The sequence below is a fragment of the Anabrus simplex genome, chromosome 1, assembly GCF_040414725.1.
Source record: "Anabrus simplex isolate iqAnaSimp1 chromosome 1, ASM4041472v1, whole genome shotgun sequence".
NCBI lineage: Eukaryota > Metazoa > Arthropoda > Insecta > Orthoptera > Tettigoniidae > Anabrus > Anabrus simplex.
Window position 1 is genome coordinate 1,630,189,110 of NC_090265.1, and position 16,343 is coordinate 1,630,205,452.

At 37.6% G+C, this 16,343-nt stretch overlaps 1 protein-coding gene across 1 annotated transcript in view; it reads right to left on the bottom strand.

Moving 5' to 3' along the window:
* Positions 1-16,343, bottom strand: part of LOC136858612 (TP53-binding protein 1) — a 770,373-nt gene that overhangs the window by 413,888 nt on the left and 340,142 nt on the right. The window lies entirely within an intron of this gene.

The window sequence follows — 16,343 nt, forward strand, 5'->3', positions numbered from 1 at the left end:
CGGTATTCCATACATTATGGTACGATTCACAGGTAATGAAATTCGCACATGTATTACAGACCTGATGTGTTTAGCACATTATGGCGCCCTTGACAGGCAGCGCAAACCTATGGTGTTCATCACCTAAGTGTACTAACCACAGGGACTGGTACTATCCCGTGGTGTTCCTCATATAGGGGATACTAATCATAGGCAAGCCAGAACCATGGGTTCCTTTATCCCAGGGTGTCGCTCATATAGTGCTACTAATCACAGGTACTGTAAAAGCCGTCGTGCCCACGTTTGCTACTAATCACAAACCTATTTGGTACCCAACATGGTGGTACTACGTGCAAGTAAATGCAACACATGGTATTCCCCACGTGGTGGTACTAATCACAAATAGTTTCATGGTTCTAATTTGATCATCCCTTGCTCGCCCCTTTTAGTCACCTCTTATGACAGGCAGAGGATACCATGGGTGTATTCTTCGCCTGCATCCCTCACCCACAGGGGGTAGATAAAGATAACAAAGAAGAAAAAAAAGTAACGGACAAAGAAAGGCAAGGGCCACAAAGGGCGTGAAAATGAAAGACTCCCTAGGCCTCGAATACATGCATCGATACTACACTAGGAGCAAGCTTAGCCGTTTAGACACAACCGGAACAATAGATCCCAGCTAACGTCGACAAGACAATTACAGACAACTCATATTCCTCCCAGATTGAATATGCACCAATGGGAAGTTTATCTACAAGAATGACGGAATATTTTTATTCCGATAAACAATGATTGAAATCAACAATATGTATCCTACTTACACGCTTCAACCTTAGAACATAAGTCATGCTTCTTTCTAAAGGAATATTCAAACTGTTTCAAACCCTAACATGAACGACTTTAACCAAGGTTCCGGTATTGTTAAAATTTCTTACAACTCAGGCGACCATATCTGCTGATGAAACCCCAACTCACGCAGTGATAAATTCTAGTCAATACATTTTGAGAAACCCCTATTCACGCTTGACCAATCCAATCCACAATTGGAATTCTAGTCATTATAAAATAAGTTAATACAAATTTCAATGTTCATAATACGAACAGAATTCAGAATAAGGTCAACGAGATTTGGATAAGAAATGTAATTAAATCATCGTACAAAAGAAAGCCCTCTTAAATTTACAATTATATAAATTTCATTTATTTTTGGCCCAAATGTTGTCTTCGTTTGAATGGATTTCATTTCCAACTACATGTGGACTATAAATTGAATATTAACAATTTCATCCATGATTCCGGTGTTGTAAAAATTCTTATGACTCAGGCGACTATAACAGCTGAAGAAACCCCAACTCACGCTGTGATAAATTCTAGTCAACACTATTGACAAGCCCCAATTCAAGTTGTGAACAATCCAATCTGCATTTGGAGGTCTGGTCATTGTAAAAAAAAAAAATTCATTGTTCATAAAGTCTTGCAAGGTTAATGCACTTATTGTACATACTGTACATATTGTAAACTGTGTAAATAGCATAAAACAATTGTATTTAGTATTAAGTTAGTTTACTATAAGTTCCAATGTTTATATTCTTGACCTTAGGATTATTATAGGCTGAAGATGCCCATAACTAGGGCAAAACATGTCCCTAACTGGTGTGTTTCATTCATGTAGAATTTAACCACTAAAAATATATATTTGTATTGAAAAGGTGGACACAATAATTTTAAACTTGAAAGAGTTTACTTACTCTAATACTGTCAAGTTCGGAAAAGAACAAGAGTCGACCATGGGAGGTCGGACAGGATAGACGAAACTGAGGAGCCTGGCACAAGTAGTTGAAGGAATACCAAGACTCAGCTAAGGGCCCCGTGGTCGCCAACTCAGAGTCCCAAGTTGAGAGCCTCTTGGGACCCTTTTAGTCACCTCTTACGACAGGCAGGGGATACCATAGGTGTATTCTTCATCTGCGCTCTCACCCAGAGGGGTAGGATGTATATTCGCCCAGGATGGTAGTTTAGCAAGTGAGACAATCAAGGTGCAGCACAACAAATACAGTGAGCTTGCAACTGTGATCAACAAAATTCTATAAGGAAGAAGTGTGCTCCTGGACAAAACTGTCTTTACAACAGTCTGTTTTCAGTCCAACTTTGCTGCACAGGAGTGAAAGCTGAGTGGACTAAGGATATCTTATTCATAAGTTAGAACTTCCTTTCTTCTCCTTTCAAATTTGCTTTACGCTGCACTGAAACAGACAGGTTTTATGGCGACGATTGGAGAGGAAAGGCTTAAGAGTGGGAAGAACTCAATGTTGTGAGATAGACAGTAGGCAATGGTATGATGACAAACGGGGTTAAAATTCAGGTTGTGAGTTTCACAAGTAGGAAAGTCCTCTCAGTTTTAATTACTGCATTGATGGGGTAAAAGTTCCCTTTCGGGATCATTGTAAATACCTAGGTATTAATATCAGGAAAGATCTTCATTGGGGTAATCACATCAATGTGATTGTAAATAAATGGTACAGATCTCTGCACATGGTTATGAGGGTATTTAGGGGTTGTGGTATGGATGTAAAGGAGAGGGCAATTAAGTCTCTGGTAAGACCTCAACCAGAGTATGGTTTCAGTGTACGGGACCCTCACCAGGATTACTTGATTCAAGAACTGGAAAGAATCCAAAGAAAAGCAGCTTGTTTTGTTCTGGGTGATTTCTGACAAAAGTGTAGCGTTACAAAAATGTTGCAAAGTTTGGGTTGGGAAGAACTGAGAGAAAGAAGAAGAGCTGCTCGACTAAGTGGTATGTAAGTGGTATGTTCCGAGCTGTCAGCGGAGAGATGGCGTGGAATGACATTAGTAGATGAATAAGTTTGAGTGGTGTCTTTAAAAGTAGGAAAGATCACAATATGAAGATCAAGTTGGAATTCAAGAGGACAAATTGGGGCAAATATTCATTTATAGGAAGGGGAGTTAGGGATTGGAGTAACTTATCAAGGGAGATGTTCAATAAATTTCCAATTTCTTTGCAATCATTTAAGAAAAGGCTAGGAAAACAACAGATAGAGAATCTGTCACCTGGGCGACTGCCCTAAATGCAGATCAGTAGTGATTAATGATTGAAAGCAGCCATGGTCTTACTTAAGGTACAGCATTTGCCTGGTGTAAAAATGGGAAACCACAGAAAACCATCTTCACGGCTGCCGACAGTGGGGTTCGAACCCACTATCTCCTGGATGCAAGCTCACAACTGCGCGGCCCTAACCGCACGGCCAACTCACACGGTATAGAAGTAACAGATACTAAAATACCAAGAATGATGGCTGGTACAAACAGGTGGGAACAATAACAGGAGGATACATTTAAAGAGAGTTAAAGACCGAGTTAGGAATGAAACTGTCCGCATAAACCAAATTCGGTGGCTGGAGTCATGAGGCGAATGGAGGAGGATAGGTTAACTTGGAGAATAATGGATTCTGTCATAGGGAATAAGAGAAGTAGAGAGAGTATGACGACGATGGTTAGACTCAGTTTATAATGATTTAAAGATAAGAGGTATGGAACTAAATGACACAACAATGCTAGTAACAAATAGAGGGTTGTGGAAGCATTTAATTAATCCACACAGGCTTCTAGACTGAATGCTGAAAGGCATAAGCCTAAGATGTATGTGCACTACCTGAACAAAAGTATCTGGACTCCTATCTGAAATTGAACATAACACTATGAGCCAGACGAGTCAACATAGCGTCCCTATCCTGTGCCGGCGTGATTTAAACTCTCAGAAAAAAAAAATCACAGTTTTGTCGCTTTTTGCAATATAAATAAACAAATTTTTTTTTTACATATTCTAGAAGAAGTGGACTATCTGTAAATATTGTTGGTTACAAGGATAGGTGATGTAACACTAAAGAAGTATTAAAATTTACCTATGATAACAATGACGTTTACAGTAAGATACAAAAGTTGAAAACTAGTAAAGCAGCTGGAATTGATATACTAAAGGCAATGGGTTGGGATATAGTACCATATCTGAAATATTTTATTACTGTTTGGTTGAAGGAGCTATACCAAATGAATGGAGAGTAGCTATAGTAGCCCCTGTGTATAAAGGAAAGGGTGATAGACATAAAGCTGAAAATTACAGGACAGTCAATTTGACATGCATTGTATGTAAGCTTTGGGAAAGCATTCTTTCTGATTATATTAGACATGTCTGCGAAATTAATAACTGGTTTGACAGAAGGCAGTTTCCGTTTAGGAAAGGTTATTCGACTGAAGCTCAGCTTGTAGGATTACAGCAAGATATAGCAGATATCCTGGATTCAGGAGGCCAAATGGACTGTATTGCGATTGACCTATCTAAGGCATTTGATAGGGTAGATCATGGAAGACTACTGGCAAAAATGAGTGCAATTGGACTAGAAAAAAATGTGACTGAAGGGGTGGCTATATTTCTAGAAAACAGAACTCAGAGAATTAGAGTAGGTGAAGCTTTATCTGACCCTGTAATAATTAAGAGGGGAATTCCTCAAGGCAGTATTATTGGACCTTTATGTTTTCTTATATATATCAATGATATGTGTAAAGAAGTGGAATCAGAGATAAGGCTGTTTGCAGATGATGTTATTCTGTACAGAGTAATAAATAAGTTACAAGATTGTGAGCGACTGCAGGGTGACCTCGATAGTGTTGGGAGAAGGACGGTGGGCAATGGTATGATGATAAACGGGGTTAAAAGTCAGGTTGTGAATTTCACAAATAGGAAAAGTCCTCTCAGTTTCAATTACTGCGTTGATGGGGTGAAAGTTCCTTTTGGGGATCATTGTAAGTACTTAGGTGTTAATATAAGAAAAGACCTTCATTGGGGTAATCACATAAATATGATTGTTAATAAAGGGTACAGATCTCTGCACATGATTATGAGGGTATTTAGGGGTTGTAGTAAGGATGTTAAGGAGAGTGCATATAAGTCTCTGGTAAGACCCCAACTAGAGTATGGTTCCAGTGTATGGGACCCTCACCAGGATTGATTCAAGAACTGGAAAAAATCCAAAGAAAAGCAGCTCGATTTGTTCTGGGTGATTTCCGACAACAGAGTAGCATTACAAAAATGTTGCAAAATTTGGGCTGGGAAGATTTGGGAGAAAGAAGACGAGCTGCTCGATTAAATGGTATGTTCCGAGCTGTCAGAGGAGAGATGGCGTGGGAGGACATCAGTAGACGAATAAGATTGAGTGGTGTCTTTAAAAGTAGGAAAGATCACAATATGAAGATTAAGTTGGAATTCAAGAGAACAAATTGGGGCAAATATTTGTTTATAGGAAGGCGAGTTAGGGATTGGAATAACTTACCAAGGGAAATGTACAATAATTTTCCAATTTCTTTGCGATCATTTAAGAAAATGCTAGGAAAACAACAGATAGGGAATCTGCCACCTGGACGACTGCCCTAAATGCAGATCAGTAGTGACTGATTGAATGATTCAAAAATGCTTACCTTCAGCATTGGAAAGAAAATCAGGCTACAATATTGGTACACTGTGTTATTTTTTGTTCACGCAGGTAAATTTCTAATTCACTCAGAAGAGTGAACAATAGAATACCACATTGTTATTCCCAATACCTAGCCTTGGTATGGTAAGACTCAAAACATTCTTCAATGCAAAGGCCTACATCACATTTACGGCAATATACGGTTGTCATTTTCTTCACAGCAAGGCCGATGTTGTGTTTGGACTTCTTGTTAGTAAACCTTGCACGCACGCTGCACGTGTCCTTCCTTCTTCGCGCCTAATACAGGTATTCTGTATGCAAAATGATCTCTACCTACTAGTCTTCCCACAGACGATGCCCTTGATTCTTCAGTAATTTCAGAACACTACTTACTAAATCATCTGCCAAAAGTTCACAAAATTTCGATAGGGGAAGATTTTGTGAACAAGCCTTACAGTACAGTATATAGGCATTCACTATGGCAAAATCAAACAGATGGAAGAGTAATTGTTTCCACCACTTGATCGACTTCCTTGTGAATGCATAATACGCCAGCAATCGAACAGACTTATCAACATCAATACTGAATTTGTTGTAGTCCACTACTGCTGATGGTTTGGATTTCTCGTGGCTTCCTCCTGCTTCAAGTACTCATTCACGTCATCATCATCATGTGTAGTGCTCAGCATATACACGTCTCGAATATCTAGTCGTCATGTTAGTGCTAAGTGTTCTTTCTGCAACGAAATTTTTTCACCCTTTCTCTCTCTCTTTTTTTTTTTTTTTTTTTTTTTTGCAAACTCCAACTTTGATATAGATGTTGATTCCCATAGGGAACATGAAATATTTGTCCTGAATGAGTAAATTTATAATACCAATATAATGATCCATTATTGGACATTATAAATTTTCCAGCTAACTCATTCTTGGTTGCCTGCGTTTCACCCTCGTGTGCTAAGTTGGGCTCATCAGTTGGTACTTAGCACGCCTTCTCTCTGGCTAGGAGATTTGGCGGGTTTGGAGGTTTTGTAGGAGTTGGATGATGCCACTGCATAGGCTACTTAAAGCCACCAGCAGTGCCAACGCACTATGAGAGACTATGTCTCACTTCCAATAATTGATGCCTGCCTGGTCATCAGATGATATAGATGTTGATTTCCATAGGGAACATGAAATATTTGTCCTGAATGCACTAGCCTTGCGTCTTGGTAGGTGTGCTAAGTACCAACTGATGAGCCCAACTTAGCACACGAGGGCGAAACACAGGCAACCAAGAATGAGTTAGCTGGAAAACTTATAATGTCCAATAATGGACCATTATATTGGTATTATTAACTCCAACTTTGGCATTTTTTCTGATTTGGCATCACAGTGCCCACTGGTTTATTCTGACAGTTCCATGGATGATCATAAATGGTGGAGCTTGAAAACCATCTGTCCATATACACTGTGTCCCCGATTTTTTACTGGTTCACACAGTCTGTCCACAACATTGAAGAATGAATTGTAATCCTCCACTGTGACATGGGCCCCAGAATACACTTCCATGTTGAACACTCAACCACTTCTCACTTCACACAGTTGAAAAATCTTGATTCCATACTTGTGTGGCTTTCCTCTCATGTACACACGAAAAAATATACGACCCCAAAATGGGCATACTGCTTTGATAATTGTCAATAATTCATCAGGTGAGTAACAATACAGAAAACTTGTTTTCAGGCAGTCTAGTATTGGTCGGATTTTCTACCGCGACTTCCCCTCCTCCTACCTAGTATACCCCGCCTTCTCTGGCGGTCTGGTGCCTGTCACTAAGCTTGTCAGTTCCTCCCTAACTTCTCTACCTTCAACTTGGCGCTCTAGGTTAGTTTCTATTTACAAAATTTCCTCCCTGTCTTTTGCTTCTTCTATCATGCTAACACAAGTCTTAATTTCTTCTTTTAGGTTCCGTTTCCAGAACTTTATAAGATACACTTGAAATACCACTTCCTTCAAGAACCTCGTCTGTTCCTTATATTAACTTACATTCATCAATGTGTTATATATTTATGTACATGAAAACTAAGCATACAATGGACTTACTTATTTTACTCATTGAATGTTTATTCATATAACAACCTGACACACACTCTCTCTCTCTCTCTCTCTCTCTCTCTCTTATCAATATAAGATATATTGTATTTAAACTTTATAACTTATCAAGTCCAAGTTGAATGCTCTGAACAATTAATTAGCGAATATTTTATGAGGAACTTCTTGTACATAAAAACTGGTTGTTGTAATTAGCCCATCGACCTTTCTACAATGATTATAATACATTTTAAAAATGAATCGAGCTGTCAATAACACAAACCATATCCTGTATATATTATAATGACTGTAAAGCAATTAACGACCTATATTGTTACTACATAGTTAAAAATCATTCTAGTTTTGGTATTTTTAAACTGTTTAAATATTTGGTGTACACTTCTCTATGCAAATTCTCTTACAAAATATCTTGTAACAAATGCAAATGTTTTAGTTCGCATACGAACATTTTATTATTATTATTATTATTATTATTATTATTATTATTTGTATATATCATTTTTAAGAACCCATGTTTGTTTTTTTTGTTTTTTTTTTAGCTATTTGCTTTACGTCGCACCGACACAGATAGGTCTTATGGCGACGATGGGATAGGAAAGGCCTAGGAACTGGAAGGAAGCGGCCATGGCCTTAATTAAGGTACAGCCCCGGCATTTGCCTGGTGTGAAAATGGGAAACCACGGAAAACCATCTTCAGGGCTGCCGACAGTGAGGCTCGAACCCACTATCTCCCGATTACTGGAGAACCATATTAATGTAGCTTTTTAATGTCTTTGTTATACTTTCCTACGCTGATGATGACATACCTTATTGCCAAAACCGGTCCCACAAATGTGAATAAATAAAGATATGTGATGATTTAATAATTATCTCGATTTTTAATATTGAATAGGTTAAGTTGAAAGAGTCAGTTACTTCCCAGACAATCTCAGCTGTCTCAACGAAAAAGTTTAAAGCAAAAGTACATGATCTCAAACTGAAACTTAAATGAAACAAAGAAGAATAACTCTAAATCTACAAATGAATTTGCAAAACATCAAACAACGTCACAATAAAGAAATCTACACAAATTCATTTCAAATAGTTAATGCAAATCTTAAAATTGAACATTCAAAGGAATTACCTGGGCATAGCCAGGTACTACAGCTAGTAGTTATTAAGTTTGAAACAGGTAGTAGTAAATGTTTCGTTTACAAAAGAAAAAGCATAGTTTTATTCTTGTCTGTGTTGTCTGAAACAAATAATTGCACGACGTCACTATGGATGTCTGACTCTTGTCCCATTTCTCTATGAGGTTGGGTATGAAGTGAGATGAACCTTCATAGCAAGTTTTTAACGAATGAATGCCCTTCCTGACGTCAACCTCGACAGAGAAATTAATGATATGATATTTAACAGTAGAAAGAGAAAGGGTGAAGCACAGTACCACAGCCTGCTGCTGTTGAATAGCACCAATGGGTGTGATCAACAAGAATAATTAAAGAACCACCTAACTGATACTTTATTTTTCGCGTTGGGCAAAATTAAATAAACATTATCACTCACAGAACATGTTTCGATCACTTAGTGGTCATCATCAGCTGTATAAGGAAACTTAGATGAAAAAATATTGGACAATAAGCACAAGCGTTAATCTTTAGGTTATGGAAAAAATATTTGCTGTGTTGATTGTTTGACTGGTAAAAGTTCTTTGGTATCTTCTTAGTTAAAAATGGCGGTCATCTGGTTAGGGCAGCTTGCCTCACGTTATATATCATATCTTGGAAAGATGTTTAATCTGCGCTGCCTTGGGGATCTGTCTTTGTGCACAACCTAGTGTAGTAGCGATGTGACATGGTTTGATTGTTCGTGCAATCCATAGGAGAAAAGGGAAGTGGAGTTGTGCCATCATCTAGTATGTCACGTGAGAGAGGAGGGAGTCTTAGCTGTGCTTCCGCAACGTCGTGCTTGATTATTTCACTTGTTCGTCTTACTTGTCTTCTTTCAATCCATTCCCTATATTTACTGATGTGCTCGTATAAGAGGTTTTTTTGCTCATTCATTTCATTAAGATTCCGTTCCCCGTTCTCTAATTTATCAAGAAGAATGTAGGTGTTCTCTAGGTTGTTCATTAGCGTTCCTTTATTGATCTTACTTACGATTTGAAGGTCCTGTTTGATATTAATGAATTTGTGGTTCGCTTCTTTCATATGAGCTCCCATAGAAGAAAATCTTCTGTACTTCTCTGCATTGATGTGTTCCTGTTATCTAATTATGAAGTTCCTTCCTGATTGTCCCACATATGTTTTTTTTACACTGAGTACATGTCAACTTATAAATGCCAGATTCTTGGAATTCGTCATCTTGAAGTATATTGGCTCTATTGTGATTAAAGAATCTATGTTTCGTATTGTTTTTGGTTGAAAAAGCTACTTTGGTGTTGTATTTCTTAAACAAATTCGTGATTTCATAAATCCTCGGGTTATTAAAGGTGAATTTGACGTACCTCTTAGTCTTTTCTGTTTGCTGCTTAAGTTTAATTTGTTGTTGATATTTGTATTTAGAGATGATTTTGTTGATGAATTTCAGACTGAAACCATTATGCAGGGCTTGTTGACGAATGAAAGAATTCCTTCTTCCTGTCAGTTTCTGTTAGCGGTATTTCAAAGACCCTGTTGACGAAACTATAGTAAGCAGAGTTCTTTTGTTAAATGGGATGTAAAGAATCGCTTTTTATTGTGGTCAGTGAAAAAGTAGGTTTTCTGTAAATTTTAAACTGGAAATTGTTATTTTTCCGAATTGTTTGAATATCTAGAAAATTGAGTATACCATCTTATTCTTATTCTGCTTCAGCTGTAAATTTTATGTTAGGGTCTAAACCATTTAAAATATTTAGACTGTTATTGAGTTCTCCATTTATTATGGCATAGGTATTATCAACATATTGTAGCCATAGATCCAGTCCTTCAATGTGGTCTACTATCTGAGTGTGTTTCAAATAATCGAGGTATATGTTAGGTAAAATTCCAAAAGCCGGTGTTCCCATCGGTAATCCGTCCTGGTGATATATTATTAAAAGAAAAGAAAAATTATGATTCAATACGTAATCCAGGATAGTTAAAATGTTTTCTATTTCGGGTTTACTGATATGTTTGTGATCCAATAAATTCATTTTTATAATCTTAATAGTGTCTTTTATAGGAATGTTCGTGTACATATCCTTAATGTCGAAGGAACTTGTTACGTGAGAAGAAATTAATTTGAAATCTTTAACAGCATTGCAAAACTCCTTAGAGTTTTTTTACTGAGGTTTTGGCATAAAAAACGTAGTTTTGGGTCAATAACTTATGAATAAATAGGGAGATTTTGTATGTGGGACTTTTCTGAAAATTAATTACAGGTCTCATAGGTACGTCCTTTTTATGTAATTTAGGCATAGCTCTTCCTTTAGGAAGTCCTGGATTCATATTAATGAGTTTTTGAATTTCATCGTCGTTAAAAAGGAAGGAGCTTTGCTTCAGTATCCCTTTCATAATTAGATATCAGGAACATGTCAATGCAGAGAAGTACAGAAGATTCTCTGCTATGGGAGCTCATATGAAAGAAGCGAACCACAAATTCATTAATATCAAACAGGATCTTCAAATCATAAGTAAGATCAATAAAGGAACACTAATAAACAACCTAGAAAACATCTACATTCTCCTTGATAAATTAGAGAACAGGGAACGGAATCTTAACGAAATGAATGAGCAAAAAATCCTCTTATACGAGCACATCAGTAAATATATGGAATGGATTGAAAGAAGACAAGTAAGACGAACAAGTGAAATAATCAAGCACAACATCGCAGAAGCACAGCTAAGTCTCCCTCCTCCCTCACGTGACGTACTAGATGACGACACAACTCCACTTCCCTTTTCTCCTATGGATTGCACGAACAATCAAACCGTGTCACATCGCTACTACACTAGGTTGTGCACAAAGACAGATCCCCAAGGCAGCGCAGATTAAACATCTTTCCAAGATATGATATATAACGTGAGGCAAGCTGCCCTAACCAGATGACCGCCATTTTTAACTAAGAAGATACCAAAGAACTTTTACCAGTCAAACAATCAACACAGCAAATATTTTTTCCATAACCTAAAGATTAACGCTTGTGCTTATTGTCCAATATTTTTTCATCTAAGTTTCCTTATACAGCTGTTGATGACCACTAAGTGGTCGAAACATGTTCTGTGAGTGATGATGTTTATTTAATTTTGCCCAACGCAAAAAATGAAGTATCGATTAGGGGGTTCTTTAATTATTCTGGTTGATTATACTCATCGATACGGTCATGAAGTGGACTACTTGCAATACCAATGGGTGTGCTCAACGTTTAACATCCCCATCCAATGGATAAATTGCCAACAATAGCATAATATGTCCTCGCTCCACATGAACACTGTGGAGAGATTTGGAACTAAATCCAGGCATCTGGCACGCAGTCTAGTGATTAAAAATTGTATACCACCACCTCTCCTATCCCGCTGGCCAAAATTCTGATGGGGAAAAACTTTTTCGACCAATGGGACTCGAACCGGCTAACCATGGTGTCATACCCTATTGACTTGACACAGTAATGATCATGGCCACCAGACGGACTGTTGCATGACAAGTCACTAATTTCATAATAAACAAATACAATGGAACAGTCTCTTCAATACAATCCCAGATTCAACCCAATAAGCTCAGACACACGGAAGGTGCTACAACAAAAGCTGGCGATATTGTTAGATGCTATTAGTGAAGGGTCCTTGTATAATGTACCTAGCAATTGGATCATTTCTTCCAATTGGACTAGTTTAAATGTATTGACTTTCCTTGCACAATTTCTAATTGAGACTTGTTTTACATTTTCCTTATATAGCACTGTTTCAACTGCTTCCAGATTTTCTTTGACTGACCTTTGAACTGAAGACAGTTTTCTTGAAGCAGGGAATGTTCCAAATGATGGAGCATTCCACTTTTCTGAATATATGAAAGCACATAAAAACAATGACTTGGATGATTTTATTGCTGTTCAGTGCTCCCATGCTTGCATTTGGTGTTGTGTACCACCTGCTCACAGCCCAGAATAAAAAAAAATCCTTAACTGAAATACCCAGATCACACAGGAAGAAAAAAACGTAGCAGAGATTTAAGTGCAGTGGAAACAAATTAGTGAAAATGCTTCTTGTTGGACTCGACCAGAGCGAAAAAGAATAACAGTCCAGAGTTGGACTAATTACCTAATCAGAGAAGTTATCACTAAAAAAAAAAAAAAAAAAACACCACGTTTTACTAAATAAAAGAAAGAATGAAAAGAGAACAAGGATTTATTAAAAACATAAGGAATAGGAAAAGGCAGGTAACTCAAAAACAAAGGAAAGATATAGAACAAGTGAACAAGATACTAACTCATATGTCCACAAATCAAGAGTAGAATGGAGTAAGGTTGGCTGAGTATTCAACTTCATACAATCATGCCTTTTATTTGACGTTTATATGCCATCTCGCTGGAGACTACTATCACTAATAAGTGAAATACTACAGATTCATCACAGGGAAAGACACTGTCTCAAGAGAATGTTGAAATAATTAATTATGAATGGGCCTTCACACATCAACACCTATGCCCCTAACAATTGTAACAATTATCTTTTCTTGAATAGAAAAGAGAATAAAAATCATATGAAATGGAAAAAGATGATGACATAAGAAGAATCAGTCCCGACTGAGGAAAGGGAGTGCAGCACGAGCCCTATTACAAAATGGAGAACAGTCATATGGTTTAAAAAAACCAGGGGGGAAAAACATAAGCTTTAAAAAAAAAAATCATTGCATGAATAGTCCACAAGCCTGTCACCGAGGGAGACCAGCAGGGAAACTGTTTTCTACACAGATCAACAATCTGCTTAACATACAGTATTTTATCAGCAAAATAGGAGTTCTTTCACTATCTTACTTCAAGAATATTCTCTAAAGAATCATTTTGAGATTAGTCCCCCTGCCCCCCTGGTTTTCTACTCTTAGTAACTTTACAGCATCACTCCTAGGAACATTCTGGTGTATTCATTTAAAATAGTTCCAATTTTATAACCATAGCTTGTAAGGACTATCTTCAGTACTAAAAACCGGTTATGTTATTACAGACTATTTTACAAAAATCAGCCACAATAACATGTTCCATATAGCTTTGTAAACTATTGTAAACTATAAAATTGTATTAATTTCATTGCTCATCATGGGCCCTTTTGACTGTTTACTATCACGACTTTACTTCCAAAGATTTTAATGAAAACTACTATATCAACATTACAAAATACTGTATTTGTGGTTGGACTGAGCATCGAACTGTGTTACATGATTTTAACGTGATGTACGTCTCTTGTGTTTTGGAATGATATTTATCCATTAAGTAGCTGAAGATGTTCCAAAAGAAGGGACGAAACGAAGATGTCCCCAAACGAAGGGACGAAACATGTTCCACTATAGTCCAATTGTATTATAATAGGTAAATACACATTTTAAAGTATTGAAAAGGTGGAATTTCTCTCAAATATAAAAATATATATATATATTTTTAATGGCAACAATGGGATAGGAGAGGGCTAAGAGTGGGAAACCACAGAAAACCATCTTCAAGGCTGCCAACATTGGGGCTCAAAAACCCACTATCTCCCACAGGTGCGTGCCCCTACCCACATGACCAACTCGTTCAGTAGCATAGTTACTGATAACGAATGTAAGGAAATAGGACAAAACGGAACCTGCAGATAAAATACAAGCAAAGGTAACAAATACTGTATAATCTTAAGTAAAACAGGAATTTGAATAGAGGAAAGCTCTCTTTATGGTTAGTGGTGGTATACAGGCTGTTTGTCAGATTCACTCACAAAATGTAAATCGGAGACCACATTCAGAACATAACTGTGCCAGTATTTCAACACATTGTGTGTGTTACTAGACTCCGACATAAATACAAATATCCAGAAACAATGAACCCACCAGCTCCAACCCATACATACACTGTCAATCACTGTCCAACACACCAGTGTAACAGTATTCAACACACTATTACACATAACTTCGAAGTACATTAACCTTGCTCCTAGGAACAGATTCAAGGACCATTACCCAGAATTATCAAAGAGGCAATAATGTAAAGAAAAGGGCTTATGGACTGGGTTCAAATAGCATTCACGACATAAGGAAAATAAATTCCATCTCCACAAGGCACATGTTCCTAATAATCACACAACAGTATGTGACTAAGCAAACAGTCTGTGTACCATCTACTACACCAAGAGACAGTTTAAGGCAAGAACAAACACAAGTGAATGGAATGAGAAATGTAAAATAAAGACACAATGTCATAAAGCAAAGGCCAGGCATGTAAAAGATTTTAAAAAAAACCAGAAAGGATTCAAAGACAAATAAATTAGTAGTATCTATGGTAGCCGATGAAGAGGACAGAATCGGGTGTCCCTAGCGAAAAGAGGAGATACTACGAAGGTAATGCCAGAAATAAGGTCTCCTATTTTGTTATAAATACATAGACCTGTTTATTTCTACAATGGTTTATATCTTTTACAGCTTGAACATTTAGCTATTTTTCTACATAATCACCATTTCGGTAGATTAACTTTTGTAGACGCTTTGACAGTTTCTGTATGCCCATGTCACACCAGCTCGCCGCCATGCTGTTCAGGAAGTTGTGAGCGGCGCTTCCGGAAACCTCAGGAACCAAAGTGCAAAGATCATCCGGGGTGATCCGCCGATCTTCATGCATGATTTGCTTAACCTTCACGACTGTCTCGACGGAAATTGATGGTCTCCCGCTCCTTTATTCGTCGTGAATTTTGGTCCGACCGGCTGCAAATTCTCTACACCACTTACGAACATTTTTGACATCAGTGTATGACTCACCATACACTTAAGTCAATTGGCGATGGATTTCAATAGGTTCAGTACCTTTTGTGTTAAAAAACCGAATAACTGCGCGCACTTCGCACTTGGTGGAAACATCCAATGGGAGCTCCATTCTCAATGGCTGCCAAGCCAAGAGTGAAACTTGAGTCTAGGGAATGTCGAACGAGCAGCCATCATCGGCTTTGCTCGTGACTGCTCGAGAAACCTCGGCGTTTAGTACCGCCTACCTAGCTATTGCGCGCCACGTGTGGGGCAAGGAGAAGAAGAAGCTCTGTTTTGTTTGTTGTTGGTTGCAGCTTTTCGCGAAGCCAGTATTTCTTTTAAATCGTGCTGCTGTGTTCAGTTTCTTTTAAATCGTGCTGCTGTGTTCAGACTGTGTTAATAGACTTCTGCAGTATTTGGAGGTCCACTTCATGAAACAGTGAATTAGTTACGTGCATTAAGTGGTTTATTGCGCATTGTAGTGAACTTTTTGTGCTTGCACAATGGACAATTTCGTATGTAGCGAGTGTAATCAATTTTTCAATTACAGGAAAAATTTAAATCATCACGTAAGAACAAAGCACACTAACAAAAACCCTAAATTTTCGTGTGATTTGTGTAGTTTTACCTCTCACACAAAATACAATTTAGAACGACATAAAAATTCACAACATAAGACTGCGAAGTGTGAACAACCTCAAGTAAAATGTCCGCTTTGTGTAGAAGAATGTGCTACAAAATCCAAAATGGTGGCACATTTTATTAATTTTCATGAGATTCGTATCGCAAAGGAAAGTTTAAAATTTGCGAATGAAGAGGATTTCCTTAAGTGGAAACGTGAAAAAGAAAGTGAGCAAGTGTGTGAAT